The sequence below is a fragment of the Camelus dromedarius genome, chromosome 9 (genome assembly GCF_036321535.1).
Source record: "Camelus dromedarius isolate mCamDro1 chromosome 9, mCamDro1.pat, whole genome shotgun sequence".
In the NCBI taxonomy this organism is placed as follows: Eukaryota; Metazoa; Chordata; class Mammalia; order Artiodactyla; family Camelidae; genus Camelus; species Camelus dromedarius.
Window position 1 is genome coordinate 2432389 of NC_087444.1, and position 6000 is coordinate 2438388.

Consider the following 6000-nt stretch of genomic DNA (forward strand, 5'->3'; position numbering starts at 1 on the left):
GTTAAAAATGTAGGAAAAAAATCAAGTCACATAACAATGCGTACGTATATTTTCAGTTTTAAAAAATAACTAACTAAATAAATAAGGAAAACTGGAGAGAAGAAGACAGGAAAGTTAGAGGAGCAATCCAGGGGCCCCAACATCCCACTAATAGTGTGGAAATTATTACAGGAATAAGAAAAATGTCTCCAAATCTAAAGGACATAAGTCTCCCTATTGAAAGGATCCAGTGAGGACTCAACACGATGAATGAGAAAAGCCCCTATGTCAAGGCGTATCACTGTGAAATCTTAGCACCCAAAGATACTGCAACCCCTGCCATACTGCCCAAACTATCAATCAAATAGAATAAAAACATTTCCAGACTAGCAACATCTCACAACATTTAACTCCCATGCACCTTTCTGGGGAGCAACTGGAGAATGTAATGTAATTTACCCAGGATTTAGAATTGATGATGAAGATGAGAAAAATTCTGTCATTTACTAGCTATATAACCTTGGGCAGGTTACTTACACTCTTGATTCTTTAATCTCTCCAGTTATGAAGTGAAGATAATTATATTGTTTTGAGGATTAAATGACTTAATATATAAAAAACAATTAGCTGGATGCAATGTTTTATCCTGTATTAGATCCTGGAATAGAAAAAAGGTATGTTAGTGGGAAAACTGGTGGGATCTGAATAAAGTCTGTAGTTCAGTAAAAACTATGTACCATTGATTTTTTTTTGTTTTGACAAGTGTTCTATAGTTACGTTAGACATTAGGGGAAGCTGGGTGAAGGGTATATGGCAACTCTCTGCAGTATCTTTGCAGCTTTACTGTAAATCTAAAATTTTTCCAAAATAAAATATTTGTAACAAAAAAAGTACTTCTCTCCTACCTTACACCACTTACAAGATAGACCATCAACCTAAATATAAGGGCTAAAACTATAAGACTCCTGGAAGAAAACACAGTGGCCTTGAATTAGGCAATGTTTTCTTAGATATGACACCAGAACCACAAGCAACCAAAGAAAAAAAAAGACAAAATTGACTTTATCAAAATTGAACACTTTTGTGCTTCAAAGGACACCATTAAGAAAGTGCAAAGAATAATTTAAAAAAAAGAAAGTGAAAAGATAGCTCAGGGAATAGGAGAAAATATTTGCAAATCATATATCTGATGAGGGACCTGTATGCAGAATATACAAAGAATTCTTACAATTCAATAATAGAAAAACAAACAACCCAATTAAAAAAATGGACAAAGGATTTGAATAGATATTTCCAAAGAAGATATACAATGGGTCAATAAACACATGAAAAGATGCCCAACTTCATTAGCCACCGAGGAAGCGCAAATCACAACCATGGTCAGATGCAGCGTCACACCCGCCAGGATGCCTAGAATAGAAAAGGACAAAACAAGCAACTCTCCAAGGAAGACATACAAATGATCAATAGGCACATGAAAAAATGCTCAATATCACTAATTATCAGAGAAATGCAAATCAAAACTACAATGAGGTATCACCTCACACCAGTCAGAATGGCCATCATTCAAAAATCCACAAATGACAAATGCTGGAGAGGGTGTGGAGAAAAGGGAGCCCTCCTACACTGCTGGTGGGAATGCAGTTTGGTGCAGCCACTGTGGAAAACAGTATGGAGATTCCTCAAAAGACTACGAATAGACTTAACATATGACCCAGTAATCCCACTCCTGGGCATATATCCAGAAGGAACCCTACTTCAAAAAGACACCTGCACCCCAATGTTCATAGCAGCACTATTTACAATAGCCAAGACATGGACACAGCCTAAATGTCCATCAACAGGTGACTGGATAAAGAAGAAGTGGTATATTTATACAATGGAATACTACTCAGCCATAAAAACCGACAACATGATGCCATTTGCAGCAACATGGATGCTCCTGGAGAATGTCATTCTAAGTGAAGTAAGCCAGATAAAGAAAAATACCATATGAGATCGCTCATATGTTGAATCTAAAAAACAAACAAACAAAGCATAAATACAAAATAGAAACAGACTCACAGACATAGAATATAAACTTGTGGTTGCCAAGGGGGTGGGGGGTGGGAAGGGATAGATTAGGATTTCAAGTGTAGAATAGATAAACAAGATTATACTGTATAGCACAGGGAAATATACACAAGATCTTTTGGTAGCTCACAGAGAAAAAAATGTGACAATGAATATATATATGTTCATGTATAACTGAAAAATTGTGCTCTACACTGGAATTTGACACAACATTGTAAAATGATTATAAATCAATACAAAATGTTAAAAAAAAAAAAAAAGAAAGAAAGAAAAGGACAGGCAGTAACAAGTGTTGAGGAAGCGGAGAAACTGGAACCCTCACCACAGTGTCCACGGGCCTGTAACATGCTACAGACGCATAACAGTTTGGTGGTTCCTCAAAATATTAAACAGAATTACCATATGCCCCCGAAATCCCACTCTTAAGTATACGCCCAAGAGAACTGAAGACCGAGCCCACACAGAAGCACGCGCACGGACGCTCACGGCAGCGCAGAGCTGTGAGCGCCCGCGTTCGTCAGCCTGTGAGCCCAAGTGAACAGAGCGCACCCGCACCCCGGAGCGTTCGGCGGAGAAAGGGGTCAGGCACTCACACACGCACAGCGTGAACGGGCCTCCAGAACAGTATGCGATTATTTTTTGCAGAAGGTCACATACTGTGTAAGTCCATCTGTAAGAGATGTCCTGGATGGGCAAGCCCACAGAAACAAAGCGCATCTGTAGTTGTGTGCTGGAAGTCGGGGCAGGGGGAGGGGAGAACAGAGAGTGATGGGCCTTCCTCTTAGGAGTGATGAAAATATTCTGAAATTGGTGTGAAACGTTATCGCTACTGCTAATGGCTGAACAGCTGTGCATATACTAAAAATTTTGCAATTGTGTACTTTAAAAGGCAGAATTTTGTGATGTGTGAATTATACACAATATAATAAAGCTGTTATTTTGAAATGCCTTTAGGCACAAAGTACCATGTTTCCAAATATTTACTGCTTCTCCTTCGAGGAGTTTTAGTCGTGTGACTTACCTTAGCCAATAAAATGTGACTGGAAATGACATGGATCCCTTCCTGGCAGAAGCTTTGGGAGCCAGCACACGGTTCACCACATCACTGTTGCTTCCACCGTTAACAGTCATCCACGTTCGAGACAGCAGTGGCTCCATCAGCTTGGTTCCTGGAGGAAACATGAGGTAGGGCAGAGCAGTGGCCAACTTTTGACAGACGTGTATGTAGCGTGAGTGAGAAATGACGTGGTAAGCCAGGAGACTTTAGGGTATGTGTTAATAATGACAACAACAGCTAGCATAATTACTGCCGCTGGCAGACACGAGGAAAGAGAGTGTCGGGCCATCACCGCGAGCACATTTATGTGGATGTGCCGTGTAGACAGTGGGACCGCAGAACTGGGGTGCAGACGAGAAGCCAGAGCAGAAGGAACATTCAAACCCGTACCTGCGGACTGAGGGGCCCACGTTGGTTCTGGGGAGTCAGAGATGCTGTGCGCCGTGGGCTAACGGTCACGGAGCGCTTTCTAGGGGCCAAGCCCTTCTGTGCTCTGGTACTTGTCTCCAGGCTCATCAAAGAGCAGTTTGGTGATGAATAAGAAGCTTCTCCAATTCTGACCCACAAATAAACAATTCTATTTTAGAGAAATCAGTGAAGCAAATGAAAGGCTGTGGGATCCGTTTAAAATAGCGACAGAGTGTCAAGGGCCGTGAGCCAGACCAGACATCACACCTCCCCGCGGCCCCTGTGGGCCCGTGACTACTCCACCCCCAGCGTGGCCGGAGCGCCCGTCCACGGGGCACAGCGGGACGGCAGCTGGCCGGGACAGGGCGGGGCTGGGCCTGCCTTGGCCTCCGAGTTGGCTAAGAGTTACCTGGGGGGAAACGCATCATGTTTTTCTCTATACCGAGATGCTCATGCTTCCCATCACGAACCCCCGCTGCCTGGGGCGCCCCCTCCCCGCCGGGCAGCTGCCTGTGCGTTCCTGCAGCAGCTCGGGCTGATGAGGCGGGCAGAGGGGTGGGCTCTGAGACCCCTTTTGGCCGAGCAGCCTGCTCCTGACCGGAGGTTTATCTGGGCTCATGTGTAGCGAGGAGGCTGCAGAGACAAACTCAGGAACCAAGGGGTTGAAACTCTCTCTGCCGAGTGCGGGTGGCCCCATCCTGAGCTCCGGTGAAGGGCTGGGAGTTTATAAAACAGGGCAGGCAGGTCCTCCACACTCGTGCCTTGAAGAGAGAAGCGCAGCCAACACCGAGGATGGCCACCTCGTCCGGTCCCGGGTGGGAGTGGGAGAGGTGACACCAGAGACCAGGAAAGCCTCTGCCTGGGGAGAAGGAAGAGCTCTTCGTGGGGGAGAAGATGAGGCTGGCGGCGCAGTGACCGGACCGGCTGCTCTGCCCACCTGCCGAGGAGGGAGGGCTGTGTGCAGGGGCTGCGGGCCCAGCCCCTGAAGCAGGGGCAGGAGCAGTTAGGAGCTCCAGGTGCATCTCAACTGCCACAGCATCTCTCAGCCTTGGAGTCTCTCATGTGTACAGTATGCATTTCCTTTGAAAAAAAAATCAGAGAAGCAACATCTTGAAAGTCAACTAGTTTCTTTCCACCTGGCCCTGCTGTCTCCTCTTCCTAAGGACAGCCTCAGAAGAAGACCCTTGCAGTCTCTGAAAAAGTGGCCAGCCTGGGGTGTCAAGGGGGTAAGGACAGTCTCTGACCTTAATATGGACACGGTAGCAGTTACCTTGTAAGAGTCAGCTCAGGAGGATACATAGAAAAAGGTTCTCTGGGCCTGAAATCCCACACACACCCTCCATTTCTGGACGTCCTTGGTAAAATCTAGAGTGCAGCAGAGATGAAGTCATACACTCGGAGCGGATAGCATCGGCACCTGTGTAAGAGCAGGTCACAGGGGCTCACAGAGCAGTGGTGGCAGGGTCATGGCCCTGCCCTGCCGCAGGGTGGGGCTTTTGGGCGGGCGAGGAGGAAGGAGGGGGACGAAGGTGGTCCTCCCCCTAGGTTGGACGTAATCTCTGCATTCTGACGTCACTGTGTCTGTATCTCTCACTCCGCGCTGGAGAACAGGAGTGGGTCTGGTTCGTCTCTGCCTCCTCAGCATGCCTGGTGGACGCGCCCAAGCAGCGTTCGGTCATTAGAGGGCTCCGGAGTGAGGCTGGCTGCACTGGGATCCTGGGTTTTCTGCCAACATTTGTATTTCAGATGTTGTTTATCCCATTTTAATAGTGAACAAACTGAGGTACAGCGATCCATTCAACTATTCATTTACTCATTCGACAGATATGTACAGTGAGCCAAGGCACTGTTCTCAGTACCGGGGCGAAGAGACAAAAACTCAGACAGCCTGGATTCTAGTGCGAGCAGACAGAAGCCAGAAAACGCACAGGACGCCAGACGGCTACCAGCGCTGCTGAGGAAACAGCTGGGAAGGGGCTTTTTCAGAGGAGGTGTCAGGAAAGGCCTTCTGTGCGGTGATAAGAGCAGAGACCAGCGCATTAGGGAGCTAGCCCGGTGGGATGTGGCAGAAGGCCACGGAGGAAGGGGTAGGCCCAGGGCGGGAGCGCAGTGTGCAAGGAGCAGCAGGGAAGCCACGAGGCCCTGTGATTTACCCGGGTTTCAGCAGCACAAAGCTCGAGCCCAGTCCAGTACCAGGGTTCTACACCTGAAGAATCTTCTTGCTTCTTGGGCCCTGCAAATTTGGTAGCTCTTCTGGTTTTTAGCTTTTTTCCCCCCTTCTCTATATATTTGAGCCTATTTAATTTATAGGCTGACTCTGAGTTCTTAGCTTGCCTATTTTTTAAAAACTATTTTGACCATTTTCAAGTGTACAATTCAGTGGCATTAAGTACATTCAGTGTTGTGCAACCATCACCATTATCTGTTTCCAGAACTTTTCCACCATTCCGAACAGAAGCTCTGTGTCCACTAAGCAGCAACTT